The sequence below is a fragment of the Lepisma saccharinum genome, chromosome 22 (genome assembly GCF_977018435.1).
Source record: "Lepisma saccharinum chromosome 22, izLepSacc3.1, whole genome shotgun sequence".
NCBI classification, from domain to species: domain Eukaryota; kingdom Metazoa; phylum Arthropoda; class Insecta; order Zygentoma; family Lepismatidae; genus Lepisma; species Lepisma saccharinum.
The window spans coordinates 44,230,280-44,257,474 of NC_139250.1; the positions used below are offsets into that span (position 1 = coordinate 44,230,280).

Consider the following 27,195-nt stretch of genomic DNA (forward strand, 5'->3'; position numbering starts at 1 on the left):
AACCCTGCCTGGTAACTTAAAGTTCGATAATTGGAGGACCTTGACGTAGTCAGTTGGATGAAGAAGAAGCCAGGAAACTCCCCAGTCTTCGGGGTTGTCCCTTCTTGATGTATCTCGTTCTTGGGGTTGAGAACTCCTTATATATATTTTTTTCTTGCCCTGCATCTATGTATTCTTGTATCTTAAATTTGCATGTTGTTTTAATTGTTTATAATGTTTCTATAAATCATCTATAAATTGTTGATGTTCAATCTACATACTAATGATATTCAAATCCTACATCTGTGGAGTTAGAAAAATGAGGATAGAAGAGAGAAGAAGAAGTCTGCGAACTCCCAATTTCGGGGTTGACTTATTTGACATCTTGTTCCTCTTGAAGTCCATGAAATTCTGCAATGTTAATCCTCTCTTCTACTTCTTATTCTTATATCTATTATTATTCATATATACTTATATATACATTTATATTCTTATCTATATTTTATTTTATATATTTTATACGAGTACTAGTATTTATCTTATAAACCTCTCTAAGTGAAAATAAGGTACCAAGACATTTAGTACTCGCTTATTCTCTTCTTGTTTATCCAAATCCTTAAGTAGAAGCGGAGTTCTAATATTATCTTCCTTTCCACTCACCTATGATACTCCCTTTCCTTCCTGGGATACGAATACCGCACTCAGTTAAAATAAGAATAATGGATCAAGATCAGAAGAACTGAGTGAGAGGGTACAATAAGTGCGAGTGGAGGCGGAGGATCGCCCCTCCGTATCCCATTCCTGTAGAAGGAAAGTTAGGAACAGCTGTGAAAAATTACTAATATTATCCATGCCCTCAAATCTGTTTTTTAAGTTGAGTAATGTAGCTATGACCAAACAAGCATTAAATACTGCTGTTCTCAGAGTGAAATAATTCTAGGGATTTAGTAATCTTTCGTCCAGACACGGTTCATCGAAATTACGTCTTTCAACTCCCCTTGTTTATGCTAGTGATTTAGTCGGCGACAATGCTTTCTGAAAATTTTGTCCGTATTATGATGACGAAATTGAAGCCTTTTTAACGAAGTTCCAAGCCTTTTTTCAAGTTCACATTTTCTGATTTAAGAACTTGAGATATCACGTTGTTTCAACTATTTTTGCTTCCAGCACTATTCTTCTGAATAATAAATTCTAACTTTTCTAGTCTTTTTCTCCCCATGATAAAACTTGGCATTTTTCTTTGCTTTTTAAAGATATGATTCGTGAAAGTACTTTCATAACATCGACATAATCATAGCGTAATAATCTGATTGATTGAAATTTAGAAAACCAGCGGGTTCGGCAAAGCTTCAACGGTTTTCCACTTTGACTAAAAACTGGTATAATTTGTCTACAGTTTCGTAAAACTGTTTACTTCACATGCAGCATCATTAAAAACTAGAATTAATTATGTGTTGCACAGTGAATGTTTCACTGTTTTCCCGCAATTCTTGTTTTAGCCCGATTATGAAATCCCAGACGTAGAGTCAGATTATTTTCATAACAACTCCAGCTGACCGCGCGAGTCCAGCTAGTGAGCCTACCAACAGTCTAGAGCGCGAGCAACAGGGATAGCGATACGTGCTGGGTTGAGATGACGTCAGCGGCTCGCTAGTTGATTGGTGGTTTCTGGAAGTATGACTCGCTCCCAAGCTGCCAATGCATAACAGCCACGGATGTTACGAAAGTAATCTTACTCTACGAGGTGCGGCATCATAAGTTTGGCCTTGGCATTTGTTAACGAAAGTCATTTTTCTCTATCGCATTAACGAATCCTTTTCCAATATAGATGTGCGTTGATCTTCGTATTATTACTGTCTAGATGGGGGCGGAATGCATGTGCTGTTAACAGATTAAAATAGAAGGCACAAGGTAAAGAGACGTCGTCGCCTTGAAATCAAGGGGTTCCGGGTTCGATACCCGGTGGAGGCACATAGTGGTTCGGGCCCCACTTTAAACTGTAGGCGCAGTCCCGATTAGTCTTCTGTACATAAAGTGAAGTTAAAACTAAAATCAAATCAAACGAACACAAGGTGAAGAGAAGAGAGGAAATACAAGAGAAAGTTAGTTTTTTCAAGACAACGTTGAATAGGTAAAAATGTCCAAGTAAGTTATCGGGAAAATTAGTGTAAATGTTGTTTAAGTTTTTTTTGTTTGTTATTTTAGTTTTTGTTTTAAGTCCACTTTATAGACAGAAAAACTAATCGGGACTGGTTTTACAGTTTAAAGTGGGATCCGAACCACTATGTGCCTCCATCGGGTATCAAATCCAGGACCTCTTGAGTGTGTGAATGTTGTAAATGAGAAATACGAGACTAATATATACTCTTTTTTATTTTTTTTATTTACCCCTTCGGTTTCGAACCCGTCCGCAATGTGGGTCTCTGTGTTATGGACATTTGAAATGTGTGTGTAAACTATAAAATGTAATGTTAACAAATTTAATAATAGCTACTATGGCGTGTGTGCAGAGTATATCGAAATACGTTTTGTAGACATTAGTAGAAATTTTCGCCTTCATTAAGTTCAACTGTGTTTTTATAAAATATATTAAAGAGACGAACTCTCTCTGTAATAAGTAAGACGAGTGTAGTCTTTCGTTCCTACACAATGTCACGATTTCTCACTTGCATTGTGTCGTTCTGTTTTGTAGTTTTCTAGTTTGTAACGCTAGAGGTTAGAGTGTATAAGTCATGTCGTATGACACAATTAGCAAAGATGTAATATGTTCCATATTTACATGTATGACAAAGATCCTCTCGCTGAACTTTTTCCATATGGAGATTATATGGATTTGTTGTGTTCACACAAACTGTGTGTATGTATGTAAAACGTGCCTTAAAAGTTAGTGTACACAAACTTAACTTGAATAACCTATCTCTGACCTAACATTGGCCAGTGACCAGTCAACTCGAGTAACTCTTCGTCCCTTTCATTCCACCCCGTACCCTTATTTTGACGGGTGTTTATGCAGGAATTTTGCAACACTGCGATATTTCTCAATACTTGTGTTTCCGCTCTCGTCTTTCAGCGAATTTCCAAGAAAACCATTTTTCTCCGTATAATATTCTCCCAAAATTTAAATAGAGAGAAGAAGAAGAAGAAGAAGAAGTATGCGCTCTTGCTTTATATTAATTTTATTAGTAACAGTTTAGGGGGGTACAATTCGGTACAAGCACAAATTATGACAATGTCCTACGAAGAAGAAAACATTTTTCCTGTTTTAATCCATTCACGGTTTATAAACCAATATTTCTCCCAGTTGTTTTTCAACCTTAGTCTTGTATGATATATCGTTCCTTCCGTTGTTGTCAAGGCAAAGAATGGAACTTTGGAACGGTCGGAAAGAATTTTTGGCAACGACACAAACTTGACGTCATATACATATACCCGTCCTGCAAGCGTAGTTGCCAACTACGGTACTCTGTTTCCAAATCTGGCGATAAGATTATTATTATTATTATATTGATGGAAATCAGCATGGATTTTTTTTTTTAGAAAAAGGTCTACTATCACAAATTTATTGGTTTTAATAGACTCTCTTAAATCTAACATTAGGAAGCAATCCCAGACCGATATTTTATTTACTGACTTGGCTAAAGCCTTTGATAGTGTCAGCCATGAGCTATTAATTTACAAACTCGACCAAATGGGATTATCACCACGATTTCTGAAATGGTTTTCCAACTTTTTAGTAAATAGAAGTTTCTCTGTTGAGATTGGTGAAACAACTTCTTCTAAAAAAGAAATACTTTGTGGAGTACCTCAAGGGTCGCCAATTGGCCCAATTCTGTTCACTGATTTTATCAATGATGTTACATTATGTTTTAAATCTAGCACATGTTTACTATATGCAGACGATATAAAAATTTTTAAGAGTATTTTAACAAATAATGATGTCGCTCAACTTCAGGCTGATCTCGATAGAATGACATATTGGTGCAAGATTAATGAAATGGAAATTAACTTGAGAAAGTGTAAAGTTTTAAGATGTACTAAGAAAGTTCATTATATAGTCTCCAACTATTTTATTTATGAAAATAAAATCCAAGTGTGCGACAGTCATAAAGACTTAGGAATAGTAATAGACTACTCTCTCATATTTGATGAGCACATTTCAGAAATTTGCAAAAGAGCAAAGAGAATGCTTGGTTATATATTTTTCTCATGGAAAGTTTTTAAAAAGGAAGATACCTTAATATTCCTGTATAAAACGACAGTTCGTTCTATTCTTGAATATGCAAATGAATTATGGTTTTTGACTGCAACCAGTCACCTTCAAAAAGTTGAATCAGTTCAAAAACTTTTTATCAGGTTATTATGCACAAAGTTTAAAAAAAATTACTATGACCAACATTACTCTGAATGGTTATCACAGTTGAATATGTTTTCCTTAGAAGAAAGAAGAAAAATGAAAAGGTTAAATTTTGTAGAGAAGATATTAAATTTCCAAGTTGACAGTGAATACTTTTTGAATAATATAGCTTATAAAATTCCCAGATATTCCCATAGGTATATCTCAATTCTCACATGCCTAAACAAGGCAAGAGGTTTAGTAGCTGATCTTGTTGAAACCTACAATCTGAATTTATGTTGATGTATAAAATTGTAGGATCCACTGTTTTATTTTATAATTATGTATTCAATTTTTTAATTTTGTATAACATAGTGGTTGTTTAATCGTTATCATCACTTCAATAAATATGATCATTATTATTATTAGAACAATACACAGTTAATTGCACAATATTATATAACAATAAACAATTATTAGTATCAAAGATATAATGGATCTCATTGAAAACGTAACTTGAGGTGTGGATATGCTAACTTGTTATGTTATGTTATTCTGCAGCTTATGTATTTTATTCGTGTAACTTTGTGCTTTTGTATTTGTATTTGACTTAGTGCTGTATAAGGTTTCATACTGTGCTCAACACTTAAAATAAACGATTATTATTATTATTATTATTATTATTTTATTTTTTTTTGCATTTAGTGAAGAAAAGTTTTGAATAAATACTCTATAAACACTTTACGAGTGTGCGTTTTGTCAACTTCTTGCACAGCATGTGGCTCCTGGCTGCAAGAACAATGAATTTTTAGAGACTTCTGTCTTCATGCAAGATGGAGCATCCCCACATCTTGCTCGACAAGTGAATGGCTGCCAACTTTGCCGATGATCTTGTCATCTCCAGATGTTTCCCACACGCTTGGCCATCTCTTTCTCCGGACTTGAACCCGCGTGATTTCTGGCTGTGGGAATTCCTGAAAGATGGTGTTTATCAGGAACGTGAATTGATTCTCCCAGAGCTGAAAGCCAGCATATCACAGTACGTTGCTATCATTGCCCGCGAAATTATTCATCAGACCATTGTTCACGCTGTCTTAGGCTTTCAAAGGCTATTGTCACTGACATTGTACACTGTTGTACTGAAATCAACCGAAAATAAAGTTTTCCATGTCTGACTTTTGGTTGTCATTATTGCAGTGCCATATTTCCACCTGCTGGTGAAAATTTGAACTATTTTTTCCGTTAGCATTCGCTTCCCCATAGCCTCTTTCCACGTTTCATCGCAATTAGTTACCTCTAACGGGCTCCAAAGGGCGCTGAGTAGGGAAACTTCAATTCTAACCACCAGGTACAAGGTTCGCCCATAAAAAACCGAACTTTCTTTTTAAGGAAAGAAAACAAGTAATTACCTTCAAATGACTTTATCACCTTCAAAATAATCACCAGAGGAGGCAATACACTTTGACCAGCGTCTGTACAGGTCTTGGAAACACTGTTGATACTCATTGACAGTAAGAGTTCGCGAAATGCGCCTAACATTTAATTTAATGTCCGCGACGTCGTCAAATCTTCACCCTTTCGTAGCCATCTTAAGCTTGGGAAAAAGGAAAAAATCAGCAGGTGATAAGTCCGGAGAATATGGAGGGTGATTGATTGATCACTGTCACTGAATGCTTAGCAAGGTATTGTTGTACAGACAATGCGGTACGAGGCCCATCATTATCATGTAACAGAAACCATTGGCCAGAATCACAGAGGTCCTTCCTAACCCGCTTCATCCTATTTCTGAGTCGACCAAGCACTTCCTTGTAATACCACTGATTGATTGGTTTTCAGGGACAAATTCATTGTGGATCAGTTAAAGGTCTATCACCTCTCACCAGTGCACGAACATTCTCTGCATTCTCGTCATTCCTTGACGTTGAAGGGCGTCCTGATCTTGGTTCATCTTCGACACTTCCACGTCCACCTTTGAAACGATTGTATCAGTCATAAACCTGGCTTCTTGATAATGCTGCATCACCATACACTGCCCGTATCATCTGTAACATTTCGGTAAACGGTTTACCTAATTTGTAACAAAACTTTATGTTGTGTACGTTGTTCCATTTTGGTGCGCGTACTTTGTACACCGCCTGCACACGGCCTGCATCTGACGAACGCTTGCCACGATACCGACTGCCTGTAAAAGGTTGAAACGCACTGACGGGAAGTTTAGATATAGCTCTTTGCAGTGTTGCCATAATAAAAAAAGTAAAGTGTTCCCCTGTGCATAGCACCACGCCATGAAGGCGTATAGGGGGTGTGGGGGTAACGCCCCACACTTTCTTGATCCGGTCGTCAGTGGGGGTGATGTGATCAGCATCACGCCCCTGACCGCCTTTACCCCCCAGGGTTGCCCCCAGGTACCCATGTTATTCGACGCTGGGTGGGCGCCGGGGCCGCTTCCACCGTTAGAAAAGTTCCCGGATTTGAACCGGCCGGGGATCGAACCCGGGACCTTGAGCATGGTAGTCAGACGCGTTACCGACTGAGCCACCGCGGCCACCCTAGGGTAACTTTTTATTTGGTTTGCTTCTTTTTTTTTTGACAGTTCGGTTTCTTTATGGGCGGACCTTATATATCATATTATTGAATTAATTGTCATTTAAAAAAATATATATTACGAAATATTTTTAAAACCTTTCATTTTTATATGGTACAGTTGCGAGAAAGCTGCCTTGTGTTAAATCAATCCTAAAATTCGTATATTTTTTTATTGATTGATTGAATTACTTTATTTAATTTCGCTTTTCTTCCAATTTTTGGCCAAATGCGAGGATGAGGATGAATGATGATAAGATAAAAGAGATGAAATATGAAGGGACAAGGACAAACCCATGTGAACAACACACAACAATCCATAGAGGATTGTACTGGCCATGGGTTCAAACGCCAGAGCTTTGTTAATATGCACAATGCAATCCACGATGTACTAGGTGGAAGTGTGTTTGACAGTTGATTGTCTTGAGAAAGGATCGGTCACCCCTTACACCCCTCGTATAATTTATATTCCTTTTCGAAGGACCAGACAGCTCATTGAAAAATCAGGAGGCAATACATGATGCACCGTTGTTTTTCAGAATTGGGAGTAAGTTGAAGAAATTTCGGCATGGTTTTCAATAATTTTGCAAAAAGATAATATTTGTCCTTTACACCACATGAAAATTATTTCAAAATAAGCAAAAATAAACCCTTAATTGTCAGCTAACCTAAACGTGCACATATTCCAATAACAGAACTGGAGTATAGCTTAACCAAGATAAGAATGCCCCCCCGGCAAACTCGCAAGGTAAAATGCACAGTCATTTCAGTGTTTTCTCCTCTCGCGCATTTTGACAGTGCTGCACAAATTTGACAACGCAGGAACACGGGAGCAATGCAAGCAGCTGATTGCATTACCCACGCTCCTTCTGCACGCTTACGGTTGAAAATTCGACTACACTCTCACAGGGGTTTTCTTATCTTGGTCAAGCTCTAAAAGGGTGAACTTTTATGTGATTTGTCAGTTGTCGTCTTCCGTTTCAAATTGCTGGAAGCTGCGTTCATGCAGGCTGACGAAACTTTGCCTTTGAGCCCACAACCTCAGCGCTTTATTGCCCCTCTACAGCGTCAGATTTTATCAGCAGCATGAAAATGTTGGTCCTCAGTATTTTTTTTGCTTTGTATATCTTGATTAGGCATTTATCTCGGCAAGATCAAGATCAATACTATTCTCTACAATTCACTTCCACGAGCTCTGTTGTATATTTTGTTGCTGATAAGATGTTAGGCGTAAATAACCTCTATGCTGACGCCAATCATTTTAAAACCATCCAATAATAAAATACAAATAGTTTAACATATGCGGATGACACAACCATAACTTGCAGTGTCAAAACACAATTAAGCCTGAACCACACGGAACTGGATATCCAGTAGGAATGCTCTAGTTGACGCTGGACCGGCTACCTATTTGCTAGTTTTCGCCTCACACGATACTTGTTACACCATACTTGTCGATAGTCTTTTGTTCCTACAAGGCGGCCGCGTGAGATGTAAACAACGTATCACTTCACACTTTTAAAATGCGATAACTATTCAACCGAGAGGAATATCGCTTCGTATAAAGTGGTTTTAGGTAGAGAAGAATGGCACTGATAAAATACATACTTTACAACGTTTACTGTACAGGTATGGGAGAATATTTTAGCTTTTTAAATTGTAAACACCGTGTACTCACCATAGACGGTGTAACTCGACGTGCCTTTCGTGCTGTATGTATTATACATTGTAATTGGAACAGCTAACCGAAATGATCCATGAAATGCTTTGGTGTAAAACTATCTGTTATAAGATTTTTGGAAGCATTTACGTAGCATTTATGCTAGCAAAAATGTAAATCGAAATGCTTTCGTCTAAAGCCGGCTTAAAGGTGGACAAACAATTTGAAGAATGTTGTAGGAGAATTACTGCTTTGTACTTTTATTAACAAAGGAAAAGTATGAACTAGAGATTGGCTAGAAAGAAAAAAACTAAGGTAATCAATGCTAACCGAACAAGCTTTTTAAATCGGGTTTGCATTATTCATTCATGAGATTCGCAGGATTCATTCACAGAAAGTAAAACATTTATTAATACATTTGTATTGTAATAATAAGGATTTTCATTTTCGGCTAATCATATTTGTCACGTACACATCTCATCGCTTTGCATAAATATCTAAATATTAATGAACTGAACACGAATGCACTGCACGTTATCTCTACTTTTTTTTTTATCGAGAAACGGATAAACTATAAACAGCCAGCAGTCAGAAACCACAGACAGAAAACGCTCCTTTGCACACTCACAGATTATCTTCACATGGCCAAACTTTGCTCTGATTGGCTGTTCCACAGAATCCAGTCGGGAGAGCCAGTAGCAATTAGAACATATCCTATTCCTCAAAACCAGTCAAGCAGTCAGCTAGGCGGCCATGATTTCTACCTAGAAAGTCAGTTCAGCGGCAACTAGGGCATTCCTACTAGAAATCCAGTTCCGTGTGATAGGGGCTTTAGAAATACAAACTTACACATCAGTAAATATGACAACTCAGTTCTTTACGTGTGAGTTCTTAACTCATCCGATCTTGAAGGCTGAAAGGTTCTGAGCTGAAGTAACTTACTCACTCTCTAGCATTTCTAAACCCGAAAGTTTATGGCTGGAGCAACGCAAGCTTTCCATTTGTCCCTATCCTGGGCAAGATGAATCCAACAATTTCCAAGTACCGGTGAGAGTATCCGTATCGGTTGAAAGTGGCATCGGTTTTGCCCTAATTGCAATCGATACTTTCCGATACCGTTACATCGTCCCAGTCCAAGTCGAGTATATGGCGGATACCGCCGTATATCCTCGATTAGGGCCTGGGTACCAGTGCCAAGGACTTAACCTTACTCCACGCAATACACGCTGGATTGATTTGCTTTATTTTACTTCGCTTCTTGTGCCACTTTTGGTTAATTTCGGAAGATGTGTAATGACATGATGAAATTGATGAATGGACACTCACAAACATCCATGCCCAGGCCGGGATTCGAACCCGGGAACGTCGTAGCGCTATGTGCTGACCGTTCTGCCACATACACGCAGGAAACGGCACCCTTGCAGACTAACGAGGCTCTACGCCTTCCACAATATGACCACTTATCCTCATCGTGATAGAAAATTAACGTAGTATGAAAATATATAACAATAAAAGTTTCTGTTTAAAATTGATCTGCGTGTTAATTTTACGCAATATTGCTAACACAAATGTAATTATGAGTTTGAAGGCCATGAACGAGAAAGAAAGCGCGCGGGTATTGTGCAGCGCCCCATTGAACCGTAGATTGGTAACATTTTCTGTTGTTGGCTGGCAACACTGCAGCATAGGCTACGGAGATCTCTGCCGTGGAGTTTCCCCAGACCAGTACTAGGAACAGGTTGCGAGCGATCGGCCAGTGCTAGGCGGCGCGTTGTGCGTGTAAATTGGTGCGTGCTTTGAGTGCTTTGATGCGAACGAAGTTTCTTGTGTTCATTGATAACATCAGCATTCTTTTGTTCTTGCCGCGTTTGATTCTGTGTGCATAGCTAATGACTCGCGTCGCCTCCGCCTGACACTTTTTATTTTTTTCTTCGTTTGGTGTTGTGTGAAACCTCTGTGTTGCATGGAAATCTTGTGTCATGTGGTAGGAATCAAAACAAAAGCAGCTAAGGTAAGTTTCAGTTTTTGTTTTTAAGTTCACTTTATGCACAAGAAGGCCAATCGGGACTGGACCTACAGTTTAAAGTGGGATCCGAAGCCTTCACTGGGTATCGAACACGGGACCAAGGTAAGACAATAAAGAACCGCACAAATATTAATAGTTAATATACTTGTTTCATGTTTTGCAAGTTTTGTTCAAAATATTCCATTCATTAAGAAATAAAACACTGGCACTCTTCAGCGTACGAAGGATTTTTCTTGGAGGGGCTTGAATTGTAAATGTGAATATTACATATTTGCGTTCCAAACGGGGCGGGATAGAATATAAAATAGTTCGTAAGAACAATTTTCAACATTCGTTCTAAAAGTTGTTCAAAGACAAAATTGGTAATCAGGTGTAATTTGAAGGGGAGTTTGCACCTACAACTTTTGGTTTTCGGAGTTCTTGATTGCTTTAATTTGAAATTTATTATGTTCTCAACATTTCGGGACGGGCTGAAGCCCCATCATCTCGCTCCTGCGCACGCCAGTGCTGGCGCGAATGAACTTTAGAGTTGCAACTTAAATCTAACCGAATTGTGTGGTTGCATTTGTATTGTCACAATTTACGTCCCTTTTCTGCCACCGCTGGCTAACCGCGACGATGGGCGTGTCCTCCCATTTCGCCTTATTGCGTTTTCACTTCCCCCAATAGAATTTCTAATGATTTATGTGACACGAACTTTCTAAGGCGAAACGGGACATCCCATTTTACCTTATCCTGTTTCGTCTTACACACAAAAAAATTCCCACCTGGGAATATTATCGACTTGAAGGGTAATTCATAATGGGAGCGCGATGTTGCCTACCTTGGCTCCCATTGTCCTGTCGGTTAGGGTAGGTTAATAATACATTAATAATAATAATCCTTCATGTCGATAATATTCCCTGGTGGGAAATTTTTTGTGTAAGGCGAAATGGGATGTCCCGTTTCGTCTTAGAAAGTTGGTGTCACATAAATCACGCAAAATTGTATTTGGGGAGGTGAAAACGCAATAAGGCGAAACAGGCCGTAATCACGATGGGGATACACCGACACTCACAAAATAAAATGCCCAGGTCAAGACTTGAACTCGGAATATTGGATGAAATGACGCCGAGTCTGCTCATCAAGGCACTCGGCAATCGAGGTGTCAAATAGCAAAGTCTGTTGTCCAAAAGTGAGTTTTCAATCTCGGACGTTAGAGTCGTGTGTCTGCGCCCCTACCATTCTTAACGTCAACATATATTCAACATAAAAAGCATTTTAAAATAAATATTGGAACCATGTAGACGGTCACGAAAAGCCGACATCCCGCTACGACGCCAGGGATCGCGGGTTTGAATCCCTGCCTGGTCATGGGCGTTCTTTATGAGTGATGCGACGTAAAATATATTAAATCAATCAATCAAACGTCCACAAGAAATATAATTTGAAACTTTAAATTTTAAAACATAAAACTTCCAATTTCATTGAGACCTAGCCCGATGGTACCGCATAAAGCGTTAAAAACAGCTGCTCTCTAAATCTGTAAGTGATAGCTTTATTTGTTTTTCATTTATTCATTACTTCATCTTTCAAAGTCATAGTAATGTTTGAAATTTCGGAAACAGACGACCTCTTCATATCAGGCGCCCCGCATCGATTACTAGGATCTTGCGTCGCTCATCTCGACACTATTAGTTAAATGTGCAATCGTAGAAAATTACTTTGTAGTAACAGACTTATCGGTATCTCGTAAAATCGTTATCTGTTCACAATTTTGTCCAGTATTTTCTACCTGTCTATTTCGGTTATTTTTACATAGTTTTTCTACATCTTAGCTTAAACACGCCAATCAGGAAAAAGGATGAACGTATGAATTAGATGAGTAAATCAGTGTCTTACCTAGGGTTCGAACCTGGAACCTCTGGCTGGTAGCGCGTTACGCTCACCACTGTGCCACGGCGACCGGCAATATTTCGCTACAATTTTTTGAGCATGGGTGGTTGAAGAGGCAATCGCCACTCCAGAAACCTCTATGTGTAACAACAGGTCGTCAATTAATGTTAGTACGTATATAGCGATTGTTTTTGTCCTACGTTTAAAATAAGCGATCATCTGTCTCAAGACACAGCGTCAATAACATTTCAATGGACCTAGCGTGCGGCAGTTAGAAAAATGTTATACACTCCCGCACGAGACCTGGTCATTAATCCGTAAGCTTTTCTGTTGTATGAATAATGGTATTCGTCATTTGAAAAAAAAATGCACTACACTGTTAGAAGTTACCGGTAAAATTTATCAATTGCCCTGTTAATTTATAAAAACCGGACGCAACCGTTATTTTTCGGGAGCACATTGGTATTTATACCGTTGCCTCTCTGTGCTGTGCCTACAACGAGAAGGCGTAGGTTGGACACACACACATACACGTTCAAAATTTCAAATTTAAATTTGATTTTTTATCTTGCATAATAGTAGACAATGATCATAAAATGCAGTTGTATGCGCAATAAATATATTTTAAAAATCTGAATCATTGAAACTAATTAGGTTAAGTAACTATGTAATGGACGTTAATACTTTATAAAAACATTCCCCTTGGCCCTTTTTTTGACTGTAGTTTTGTTTCAACGGAAATTGACGGCATTAAATCCCCTTTTCTCCAGTTTAAATTGAATTAAAGTCGCTGATTGTTTTGGTTTTTCAAACTTCCAGCTTTATAAAGATTATGAAATTATTTTACAAAAATAACTTCATTGCCATCTCGCTATATATATTCTTACAGGTTAACGAGGCTCTGGCGGTGGGACTTACAACCACGGCAATCCTCTGGACGATGAATGTTGCCGTGTGCCTTGTCCATTTGGGTGCAGAGCGATCCATTGAAGTCTAGACCGCCTCGTCGGGGTTTGCGTTATCGGCAAGCGAGGCGCTCGCGGACGTATGTTGGCACTGGAGACTTTCCGTGAATCAAGCGCGCAAGTTTCCGTAACTAGTTTTAAAAGAGTGATTTATTGACTTTAAAATTTATGAAAGAAGGTGCTGAAACTGGCCGCCTTCGTTGTTCACACATTTTTGACACCTCTTGACGAAGTTACCCATAACTCGCCGCAGTTCCCGTTGATTAATGTTGGTAATTTCTTTGCGGTTGTTACGTTTCATTTCTTCCAGGGTGTATGGATTTGACTTGAACACTTCCCGTCTCCTGAAATTTAGTACTATATAGAGAGTGAATTGTTTAAAGACATGGAACTTTTATACCCGGGAATCTAGTTTCAAATTGCCTTTGAACTCCATGTGCCGATATACAGGGTGTACCAAAAGTCGCATTACCCCCCCCCCCCTTGAATTGTAGACAAACCTGCAAAATGTTATTTTAACAACATGCGTATGATGAGAGGATGGTATACCATTAAATCAGACCAATGACCACCATTTACTCCAGAGGATCTGTGTGCATACCGCCATTTTCATGGCACAGTATTATTATATATATATATATATATATATATATATATATCTGAAGAAGACCCTATTATGGAAACGTAACGGTTATAGTGTTATTTTACAATCAATTATGTCTTGGTCTGTATTTTGAGTGTTTCATTTGTACGTAAGTTACTTTATCATCTTTCTTGTATTTCTATCGAGATTTCCTGGTCAAGCCCCGTCCGTTTTCTTTTCGAATCTTTCCAATTTCGGACCTCGCCGAAAGCATGTACTCTATCCCGGGAATCTCTGGAGCAAGGTCGCGCATATGATAGAGGAGGGGAGAAAGTAAGTGGGTGGAGCTAAGCAGTACACACTGCTGCGAAGGCTGGTATATAGCGACCACATACAAAATAACCTTCGGCCAGAAGCCTTCGCGCATCTTCCCCTACATCCATTTAACTCTGCTCATAAGGAAGCCTGCTCCACTCTGCCTCTCTGGTGGTTCCACTATAACTGCTGTCGTAATCCCGTTCCCTGGCACTTGTTCATTGGTCGAGCTCTTTCGACTCAGTACTTGCGCAGAGACTTGTTTTCATTCGCACACTCCACAGATTCCCGGGACAGAGTATAGTGCCTGGTGGTTCCTCCTTGTAATGAAACGGTCCCGGGGTAGATTCCATGTAAGGGTACGTCACATTCTCGATTAACTCTGACCATATCAGTGGATTTGAAAGAACCTTGGACAAATTTCCATCTTACCATGTTGTCACGTAAGTTCAAAGGATCCATCCATCCAGTGCAAGTGTTTTTGTCATCTCGAGGTAAACATTAGATAAATAAACTTTGAAGGCAACCCTCGGATGCCTTGACTTTATCAGCACGTGCTAACCGACCGTACGCATGCGGTCAGATTGACATCCAAGGTCATGAACGAGAGCCTTTCCTCGACTTGTTGACATCTGAAGACCCCTAGGCTCGGCGTGTAATCGGCTGCATTAAGAACCGACCCTTCGTCGCGGCCTTTGTTTTACTTCCTCTCCGGATAAGACTGGTCAATTCTTGTTCTCTCCTCCCTATCTTGTCATGGGTCCTCGGCATATCCTATTCTCTGTTAGGCCAGAATGGGCGGTTCAAGGTCAAGCGTTTCCACCCCACTCTGATCTGCTTCTCTTCTCTCCTCCTCCTCACAGTGAGAGTCTTGCAGATGAAGTGTCAAGGATTCAAATCTCCATGGGATTCACTTCACGTTTTGTTTTCGGTCTTATACTAAGTAACTAACTAACTAACTCTCTAGCCTTCTTAAACCCGAAGGTTCATGGCTGAAGCAACACAGGCCTTCCATCTGTCCCTATCTGGAGCAAGATCTATATACTCTTTTCCATCCCTACCGATTTCCTTTAGGTCTATCTCAACGTTGTGCCTCCATCTTCGTCTTGCCTTCCTACAGGTCTGTTACCATCAGGTTTCCCAACAAGAATCCTGTGAACTCCTCTTTCCTCTCCCATTCGTGCCACATGGCCTGCCCCACCTAAGTCTTCCTGATTTAATTATTCTAATAATGTCTGGACATGCATACAAATGATGTAGTTCTAAATTATGTAACCTTCTCCACTCCCCTGTCTCCTCATCTCTTTTAGGTCCAAGTATTTTCCTAAGGATCTTATTTTCAAATACACTCAATTTATGTTCCTCTTTCAATGTAAGGGACCAAGTTTCACATCCATATAATACTACAGGCAAAATTACTGTTTTGTATATTTTAACTTTTAGTTTCTTAGATATTAAACGAGAAGATAAAAGTTTATGAAGAGAGAAGTAACATGCATTTCCTGAATTAAGCCTTCTTTTTATTTCGTCTTTAATAAAATTTTCACTTGTTAATATTACTCCTAAGTATTTGAATTTGGAAACTGGTTCAAACGAGTTGTTATCAATAATTAGATTTTGATTATTACCTAACACTTGGTTTCGGCCTGTAAGCATATATTCAGTTTACTCTTTGTTAACTTCCAAACCTATCTCTTTAGCAGTTTTGGAAATATTTTAGCATTATTCTTAATTGTATTCACATCATCCCCTAATAAGTCTACATCATCTGCATCTTATACTAAGTGCAATTAGTAATTTAAACAAGAGCAGGGAGTTCGTTGTTAGTTGTTGGAAGTTACACTCTTTGTTTGCTCTTATTATGTCCGCTCCAAAGTAATAGCAGGGTGTCCATCAGTCAAGAAAGTAAAGAAAAAATAAAGATATCAACAAGTAGGTCAATAAGTCGATAAAAAGTCAAGAAATTATGCTGGTGGTCAAGAATTATTGCTATTACCACAACTGACTAATTGATGTAGTTTATTTTACTTCACTTTTCTGCCCCTTTGGCTAATCGCGAAGATTAGGATGAATGGTGATAACTGATAAGACGATGAAGAGAGACAACACGAGTCCCAGGTAAGATTATAGTGGCTGTGAGTCCAGACGCAAGACCGCCAAATTCAGTCCAGGATGCATTAATAGATAAAGCAAGTCTAAATACAGCTTGAGTTTTCATCTTAACTGCTCTTTTAGTAGGGATTTTCCATAAATATTTATTTTCTTAATTGCTAATTGCAACTTTACGTAAATAAAGGTTAGGAAAAACGAAAATAATTCAAGTAAAAGTGAAGAATTTTGGATTTTGTTATTTTGATAGACGCTGTGAATAGCGAACGAGCATGCTGCTCTACAATGAAAGTTAAGACACAACTATACACGGCGCATTCTACTATTGGTGGCCACAGAGCATAAGAATAGTACTTCCGATTATAGAAATTACATATGACATGAGGACGGAGTTTTTCTTTGCAAATGTCTGCCAATAAAAATGCTTGCTGTATTTACATTAGGACATAGGGAGTAATGTGATCCACTAATATATAAATGAGAAGAACAGCTAAACTCTGCCCTCGCGTAACGGTAGACAAGGAAAGATAGCGAGTGGGCGAAGCAGAGTAGCGAGCGCTGCTGCAAACAGCTGCTAGCTGCAGCCACGTTTTTTTCTCCGCGCACTCGCACGTTTATTGGTCGAACCCTCTCGAGTCACTAACTTGCTCAGAGACTTGTTTTCGTTGACTTGCTCCACAGATTAACTGGACAGAGTGTAGAATAATTTAGAATAAATTAGAGAACGTGGAACAACAGTCAGCCATGCTATACTTTGTCTCGGTTATCTCCGGAGAGCGGCCAAGAAGGGAAAGGAGGAATCGAATGGGTAGAGCGAAGCAGTACACGCTGCTGCGAAGGCTGGTAACTGCAGTCGCTCCCCCCTCCAAGCAATCCCGTTCCATCTCACGTGTTCATTAGTGGTGCCGTCTCGGTCTCGTCTCAAGTGGTAAACGTTCTCGTCTCGTTCTCGATTTGAAAGACTCCATCTCGTCTCGATGTCTCGTGTAAACAACATAAACAGCGTGTCACCCAACAAACTTACACGCCATTATTAGAGCAACACTTCCCTCGGTGCTGTATGAGACCATTTCGTCTGCCATCAAGCTACCATTTAAAGCCAGTATCCGAGCGTCAATAAACAGTTAACGTGCAGTTAATGGGACAGTTTGAAAAGGGCTCTTCGTTTCGGGACCTCTTACACGCAGCGAGGCTCACTTTGAGAACCAAATACTAATCGTTGCTCAATGCAGTGAACTCGTTTTTGTGCTCGTCCACTAAAAGACAAACAGATCACGAATGAGTCTATTTATTTTTGTTGGTCCTTTGTTCGAAATAAAACCGTTACGAAAGGAGTTGAGTATATAAAGGAAAGATGAATTTCCACAAGCATCAGTGTTGCCAACCGCACGGTCATGACCGTATAATGTACGATAATTTCATGTCCTGTAAAAACTTAAAATACATCCCGGGAGAGAATTTTAGAAATATATCAAATAAAATGAGCAAAGGTATGCCAATTTCAACTGCAATGCGATTCTGCTATTGCAGACGAGAACCAGAAAATCCTACAAACATCAAACTTTGCAAAGTTATTTAAACACAAGAAACTTGCTCATTCTAGTGATCCCTGGGTCCATTCATGATATAGTCCTAAAAGTAAAATTAATAGAAATAAGAATCTTACACATAGTCAGTATATTAATTGTGAATTAGTAATAATAACTGTTATTGGTAGTAGTAGTACGATTTCTACATCAAAAATAAGAAAGATTACTGCGATGGGGAAGAATTTTATGGAAAATGGAATTCGGGCTGAGGATTTTGGATCGAATCCACATTCGAATGGTGATCTTTTTTCTAAAAAAAAAAGAGTAGAAATAATCCTAAGATACGATCGTCGTTCTACATATATCAAGAATATCGCAACAACAAGAAGAAAATCAATCGTTCCAAAAATATCGAATCATATCTGTAATTTACAAGTTACTTTTTTTTCTGGCAGAAATTGCAGCGTTGATGCAGTTCATATTGCGGATTTATATATTTTGGAGTTCAATCTCGATAACAATACGTGCATTCAGTATGATTATATAATATTATTTCTATTCTACCACCGAAGTTTTCGGTTTCAGGTCCCGGCCTGGTCATGGGTGTTCTTTGTGAGCATGACCATCAAATTCATCATTGAAACTCATCGTCGCGATTAGCCAAAGAAGCAGAAAAGCTACGCTAAATAACAAAATAATAAATTACCCGTGGCGCAGGGCCAGGGCCTACTTACCGACTACAGATCATCCAATCAGTTAACGGGGTGACATGTGGTCAGCACGACGAACCCCCAGTCGTTGTTGTAGGTTTCCATGACCGAGTTGCGCTACTCATTCGTAACTCCCCAATTTCCACACGATGTTGGGTGGCCACCGGCCCCATACGAAATCTCAGGAAAAGTTCTTACGTTTCACCCATGAGACTCGAACCTGTGTGCGTCCCATAGTGCAATTTTCAAAAGTTTAAGAGTATTAAATGAAGGTAAATTGAATTGAATTGACTTTATTGCTGGGCGAGTTTCAGTGTTGCTGGTCTACCACCTAATCCTAAAAAGTAGAGATTAAAATAAAAATAAAATAAAATTCATGATTACAAAGAAATTATGTGTGTGAGGGGGGGGGGGGGGTTGGGAGTTAATGAGTTATAAAAAATTTAGAAATATTATACATATACTACATTTTTTCTATATCTTTTAAAACATCGATTTTTGAAGTGTTGACTGCTACTGAAATCATTCCTTACTGTACACTCCATACTACTTTTGATGATACAGATGTTTATATCACACAAGAAAAAAATTCACAATATTCAGTACATTCCACCCCCGGCCGAAGCAATGAAACTCCCCTTCGTTCCGAAAACTTTGACCTTTGATGCAGATGCGGAATTTGCATGATGACATTAAAGTCACAGATTGCAACAGGGACAACGAAGGTACAGATGAAGAAGCTTCCCTGTGAAAGAACTTGCTAGAGTCTAGAGAAGATAATCTTCTAAATACTTGCCGGTACTTACACTTCTCCGAATAAATGTATTAGCTGTTGTTCATGTTCTGTGAATTTATCCTTCACCAAAGTTGTGAGCAAAAGAATATCTGTTGTCTACATTTTCACTCTTCAATGCAAACAAATTACACAAAAAATCGTTTTGCCTAATGTCAAGGGGCTGGTGGCAGTTCCAGGGGGGCTGAACCCCCCTCCCCTCGGCCCCTGCCTAGCTACGGGTCTGGTCCAAGCCCAAATCATGGAACCTTAAACCGCACGGCCACGGCTCGGGACAAGTAACAAAATACAAATGAATCGAGGGTATGGATATATAATATACATTAGGTGTTGAAGATATTGTTATATTATACGCATACACATGCACGCGTACAAAAATCCCTAAAATTCAAGGGTACGGTTCTGGAGACAAAAATACTGACATGATTGTACGGTTTTCACACAATAGGTTGGCAACGATGTCCCGCAGAGGGAGAATGGCGTCACGCAATGCCATTTCCTAACGAAATCTCGGAGCCAGAAAAAGTTGCACAATTCTAGAGCACTTTTTTGTTCAAAGTTTTGTCATTCTTTGTTCTTTTCTTCAAGCCATAGTCCGATGTACAGATTTACCCAAACGTTGCTCAACCTATCTGTAACAACAAAAAACACGAGATTATCGCAATATTTTTTGTTATAGTACTGTGACCTGAATCATTGATTTCTGAATGTTATTTTGCAGTACGATAGAGGGGCGTGTAGAAATTAATGATAAAGTCCCTCCCCCAAAGAACATAGTATATTAGCAGTCGACTAAAATAAATATAAAACAGTGATTGCTGCGGAGTAATTCCAGGTTTTATAGATGATGCTGTTCAGTACAAACAATTATCAGTACTTCATAGCGCACTATAGTATGGTATACTTGATTTGTATATGGGTGTGGTATATTTTTCGCTTTTGTGTAAAGAGTTTTGACGATACTAATCCGAGACGCAGGAAAAAACTTGAATTGTAAAAATTTGGTTTGATTTTTTTGTATGCTTTGATTTTTTTTGTAACTTCGTAGTCTTATTTTTCCTTCAAGAAGAACAGGTAACGAAGGTATTCACAGTAAAACTAATTACACTAAAAAAGCATAAGAGAAACATTTTTTTCGCCGCTCCAATTTCTGGCCATAATGGGTGACTCACCATGTTGATACCGAAGGTTCGAATCCCTGTTATCATGGGCGTTAATTCGTAAGTACCTAGTGCGAATTTAAGTAGGGTCCAGAAACCTTTTCTCCGGATTAATTTAAGTACAGTCTAGAAATCTTTTTTCCGGATCAATTTAAATACGGTCGAATCCCTGATATTATGGGCGTTAATTCGTAAGTCCCTAGTGCGAACTTAATAGGGTCCAGGAACTTTTCCCCGGATCAATTTATGTTTATGTATTGAAATGAAACACTATGGACCGAATTGTGCGAGGAAAAAAAAAGGTTCTGATTCTTTTGCGGAACCCAATAGAATCCACTACAATTTATGAGTTCCTGAACATTTAAACCATCCTGTTTGACACAAGGTTGAGGAACGAAGGGGTTCAGCGGATCCTACTTTAATGTGGGTCATTTCCTGATCAGCTTATCTGTGCACAAAGTGAACTTAAAAACAAATTCAAAACTAATTTGATTAGCCTAAGAGGCATAAAGAAGATGCAAAGTAGGAAAATACAAGATAGAAGTATATTATTTATTCTAGTTTCACGACCATGATAAATATTTCTCCTCCCCACTTTATCGCCATTCTGAGAAACTTCTTAATACAACCGGCTACACCTTATAATCTTAGTTGACTAAGGGAGTCGTTCGCTGGTTATCTTGTAACTTTTGTTTAGCATGCAGATCGTTTGCCAGGAGAGCCCTGCGTTAAGTTGTCGAAATGGAGCCGAGTTGAAAGGAAAAAAGCACTTAGCTTTGAGAGGCTGCAGTGGCGGATTCAAAGGAAGAAAAAAAAAACATGCTGGAAACGAGAATCTCTTCCATCTTGTCGCTGCAATGATGTGCGTTGAACAAGAAGGGGTTGAAATATCACTTCAGTGAAGATTAACTGAGCTGCAATGTAATTAAACTAGGGAAGTGTTCTAATTTAATTCCTTATGCTTTATGTTCAGTGTTTTAAGATTTAATGTATTGTTTTAACACCCGCAAAATATGAGGTTGTTTTTTTAAGTCCACTTTATGCACAGTAAGGCTAATTGGAACTGGACCTACAGTTTGAAGTGGGATCCGAACCACTATATGGCAAAATATATTTCGGAGTTGTTGGAAAGTAAGATTTCAGAATAAGAGATAGGCGTCTAAATATAAACTTAGTTGTTACAGCTATATAAGTTATTTCATACCTAAGATTCAGGAATCTAGATTTTTCGCAAACACTGTATTATGTGTAGTCCACAAATTATAAAATAGATTAATCTGAATATTCCATGTTACGGTTATGACATGGAAATAAACAAAATTAGCAAATTTCATGCATATTATAATGTAAAAAAAAAAATAATTTCCGTAGGAACCTATTGGCGTCCCATTACGAAATTTGGCAGAAATAGTCAATTGTTGTCTTTAACACATATATCTTTTCCAGAAAAATTAAAAACTGTGTTTCTGAGATTTCGGAGGGAGAATTAAGTTTTTGAAAAATCAGAAAATTTAAATAGCACAGACACGTTTCATTTCAAATTAAAACTGAAGTCAAATAGCTTTTGTTCTACCGCTGTTTAAAGGTTTAGAAATGGCAAATTTTTTGCTTTTTTAAGTCAAATAGTTCAAAAGCTGAGAGCCCATAAAATTGAAATTTCACAGTTTTTGTCGACTTTACTGGTACTACCACTATCAAAAATATCAATTTCTGAGACGACAAGGTTCAGACCATTGCTTGATTTGACATCAGTACTGCGCGATCTTGAGTTTATCATGCTCTTAAAGAAAACCTCAGCTGAACACGAATCCGATGACCTCCATCAGTTCTAGTTCCTAGCCTTTCACTCCATTCTCTCACATAGCTGAGATTTTTTCAGCTGTGGGTTTTCTTTAAGAGCATGATAAAGTCAAGATCGCGCAGTACTGATGTCTAACACATTCATCCCCATAATATTCCCTCAGTCTCAGATGAATGTCAATTTGTAGCACATTTTCTGCGTTTAGAAACTCGATCACTGCACGCTACTTCAGGCGCTTCACCAACATTGCATGGTTACATGCTGCCATTTTCCTCGCAATAGTTCAGCACCCCCTGACGATAGAAGTTTGAAACCTGCAATGGAGAAGCTGGAAAGTCTTATAAGTGCAATGTATGGTTGCTCAAAATCCAAAATGCGTTTACAAGGTAACAAAGAAAATAAAAACATAGGAAGCTTTACTTTACAGCACGCCCTCGTATATATACTTTATTGCAGAGCCATTTCAGGATTGTAATGTTGTTCATTGACATTCCAAATTACAGTTTGCAGAATTTCAACACAAAATGTTAATAAGAAATGAAATAAGACATGCCATATTTAATGCAAAATGTTGAATTTTTCACGAGTTTTGTATCTCCTAAACCAATTAAATCTCAAACTCAAAATCTTTACTGAAGTTACTTATCCTGAAGTACTGTATTGTGTACAAATTTCAGATTTTTAAACAACTGCCCACCAGAGATATTTAACCCTGAACTTGAATTTTTTAACAAAAAGTACATGTTTATGACCCTGTAGAAAAAAAATATATTAAAGTCTCAAGCTTCAAATAATTTTGACGTACTCTATTGGTGCACAGGTACTTGCACAAAAAAATCCAAGTATCAAACAAACTGCCTTCCCCCCAAAAAAAATGTCCGAAAATGTCATTTTGAGCGATTAAAATACACAATTTTAACCTTAAAATTTATTATGAAGGAATAATATTTAGAAAATTACACAGAAATATAATTGTAGCCTATAATGTGCTTAACATCACAGATTTTGTCTCATTGTCGTAGGACCTTCCAGAGCTGAGAAAAAAAAGTTGCCGCTGATGCTTACGAATGGAGAAAATGACGCGCGCCATGATAAAAAAATGCCCGCCATCTTCAAATCTGTGATAGTAAAAATAAAATAAGAGTGCTTCTGAACTGTCAATATATGAGGCTCACACCACTCAAAAAATAAACTTTTTGAAAAATGGTCAAGCAACCAGCTGGTATGATTTCATATGGATTGACCCAACAGTGTTTCATTACAACACGAAACAACTGACGAAGTTTTATAGTGCCTAAAATAACCTATTTTACTTGTTAGAACCTATTTTAGGTTTATGTGCCTACAATAAACCTTTTCTTAGGTTTTTATATATTTTTTTAGGTTTTACAGGATATTTATATCTCACAGAGGTATTTACTAGGTTTGGTGGCGAAATATTTCAATGACTGGCGTGTTTGAAACATGTTTTCTGTTGATTTCCCTCCCTCCAAGTATATGATGTATCAAAGCTTTAAACAAAACAAGAAATGTCTGACGTCACTGTTACCTGCAGACAGTGGGGGCGACAAGGGACAGTTCTCCCCTACTTTTTACCCCTGCACTATAACCTCTTATTGCTAAGCCTTGCCTACTAAGATAAAGTAAACTGTCCTTGCCCCCCCTCCTTTCCTCCCCATTCTCAGTTTTGGCACTTAGTCGTCTCTACTTCCTGCACAGTCCCAAGTGCAAACTTCTGATATGCATGGCCTTGCTCACTCTCGTGTCAGTTTGATCCTTTTTGGCATCCACGCCTTGCAAAGGAATGTTTCAGCATTCAAATTTGCACTACTGACTATGTTTCTGTTGGAAGATAATTTTCAGCACATGAAATGATCCCCACAGACAAAAGGCGGAGTTTGAGTGTGTAACGCAAAAAGATCCATGGTAGTCACTAGGACCATGATAAAATTCAAGTATAATTCCTGGTTTTCAAGGCAAACTTTCGAAAAATTCAAGGATACAAGCAGATGTTTTCTCTATTCCAACCTTACGTATCAGTGCTCGAAAAATTGTCTTCAAAGATAGGCGCCAGCTCTGAAAATCAGGCGCCAGGAAACCACCTACTAGCAATTGTGCATTCTCAGTATGTTTCAAAAGTCGCGCAATCCAAACTTTGAAAATTTATATCATGATAATCGTAAGAGATATTTATACAAAAGATAAATACAATAACAAGATGGGATAGATTGTCGCAAATGACAGACTGACATGGCATCAGTCATCAAATGTCTAATTATGACCCTTTGATAATTTCTTACATATTTTTCTTACTCAGAAGTTCATTTCTGGAAAAATTTGAATGCTGCTTTCCGTCAGTTATTAATTTATATAATTTTCTGTACGGAGTGAACTGATAAATTTAAGCATTGAAAAATATCTCAATAGATGAGGCTTTATAATGCAGAAAACCCGGTGTAGATATCTCTTATGGTTTTCATGATATACATTTCCAAAGTTTGGGTTGTGCGACTTTTGAAACACACTGTATAAGATGCTGAGCATAACGGTATTCGAAACATCGCTAAATCATTTGAGAAAGCAGGAAATGGGGTGTTGGGGGACAAAGGGTAAGAAATTGTTACTGACTCTATGGAATGTTCACAACGTTGATAAAAAATTAATAATAATTTACTAACTTACGCTGTACTGCAATTTGAACTTTGAATCATCAAAATTTCGTACATATTATAGCAAAAGATCACAGTCGCCAGGCTGAAATTTTTAGTCGACCTGGCGACCGGGATTTTTCGAGCCTTGCGTATTACCGACTCTCACCCTCCCTTCCACACACAAAAATATTAACAATATAAAGGATTTGTATGAATCCAATGTACCAAAAAATTTACTTAATCAACTTCAAGATATATTACAGAGGCAGTAATCTTACGTCCGTCAGATAGATTGTTCTGCAAAAGACACCAAGAAAGTAAACGGATTTAGAAAATTGTGTTTTATTTTCCATGTAGCTATCTTTTTCTTCCTAACAAAAGCTAAACTGAGAGAAACTTGCCTCAGGGCATTTATAAACATGTATAAATTTAATGGGATTTGGATTAATAAAAGTTGCAAGTCTACGAAGAAAAAAATGGAATAGAGAAAACATCCGCTTGTACCTTTTTTCATGTTTTGCCAAAATTCATGAATAATTTCCAGATACAATAATTCACTCATAATTTCGGGAGCCAAGAATTCACTTGTAATTCGTTGATTGCAAGTGAGTAGCCTTCCTGATATTGTGCAGCAAATTATACATACATAATTCATTTTTCATATCAACATGTAACTTTTTCTAACAGGACGAGTGCAGTACGTATTATAATAATTTGTAGATAATTTTGAAAATGATATAAAGAAATGAAAATTTGTTTAGAAAATTTCGTAATATTTGGTTATTACGGTTCTTGTGAAATTTTGTTTTTAACGATTGTATCTAATCAGTATTTTGGTACCAAATTAAGTCTTTTTGCAACCTATTTCAGGATTTTTCGAGCCTAATTTAAGGTTTTTAGAACCTATTTTAGGATTTTTAGAGCCTATTTTAGGAACCTAAACGCACACTTTTTAGAACCTAAAAATCCGAGGTCTACTTATTACACACATGTTTAACTACATTGTCCTAATGACTTGGTGTGGGAAATTTGGTTCTTGATATTAGAAACCAGGAAAAGTCAGGGAATTTTATTTTTACAAAGTTGTAGACACCTTGTAGGAATATATCCCCGCATCTGCTGCAACAGGAACAGGCAGATCACCCCCTGTTTCCAGCCTGTTTAGGAAAGTTAGAGGCTCGACTATTACTAGGTGAGGGTGTCTACCTGTCAAGAAATTATGCTTGTGGTCAAGATCTTTTGCTACTTTTTAAAGTTTAATGAATTTACATTGTTATGCCTGTACTAGGATATGATTAAATTGAATATTTGGAAATATAAAATTGTATTGACTTGTGGTTAAGATTTGCTCACCTTTCTTTCTAAAGAGTGATATTCTTGTATGCGTGAAGTTTTGTAAATATATTAAGTAGAGTAGTGTGGTCATTCCCCGCCCAGAATGAAGTCTGAAGTGTTAATTTTTACATGCATTAATAATTAAAGCAAATCTAAATCTCTCGTCAAAGTACTGCTTCAGTTTTCATCTTAACCGGCCTTGTGGTAAGGGATTTTCATTGAATAAAAATATATATTTTCTTAATGAACTACACCGTGCGAATTAAACTTTTTTGCTTTGGGACGGGGGTGCTCATTCAGTGGCGTATTTGTGATTTAATTTCGGGAGGTAGTTTTTTTTGAGGGGGATGGCAATTTGTGTATGTTACCGGCCAGTTATTGCCTAGTGGTTCTACTAGTAAGTACATTAGAACATTAGTTCTAAAGTAGGTCATTAAATTTTATGATAATATTTACACTTAATTTAGAAACACTATTTACATTCTATGAAAACCAAAACTCGCACACAAAAACAGGTATCGAACTAGTAACAGCAAAAACATGCCAAAATTTCTATTGTCAACCTACCTGCAAGTTTCGTGTGAACTTGAATACATGTCAAATATCAGAACTATGCCATGAAAGCTTTAATGGAAAACAGCCCCGCTCTTTGCTCGGCGAGTTGCCCAGTTGCAGAATTGTTTTTTTTAAATTCACAAGGCTACATACTCTTCAACAAGGAAATAACATGACCATTAATGGACACAAAATATTTTTCAGTTGTATTTGTTAGATAGCTAAGAAATGGC

General features: G+C 37.9%; 1 protein-coding gene across 2 annotated transcripts in view; it reads left to right on the plus strand.

Annotated features, from left to right (window-relative positions):
* Positions 1-27,195, plus strand: part of LOC146004690 (monocarboxylate transporter 14-like) — a 262,852-nt gene that overhangs the window by 32,860 nt on the left and 202,797 nt on the right. Inside the window, exon 1 of one of the 2 annotated variants that reach the window (XM_083143631.1) lies at positions 10,294-10,566. The exons of the other annotated variant lie outside the window; for it this stretch is intronic. The gene's annotated coding sequence lies outside the window, so the exon portion shown is untranslated. Of the gene's footprint in view, positions 1-10,293; positions 10,567-27,195 lie in introns of those variants that run through there. 2 annotated transcript variants of the gene reach the window in all.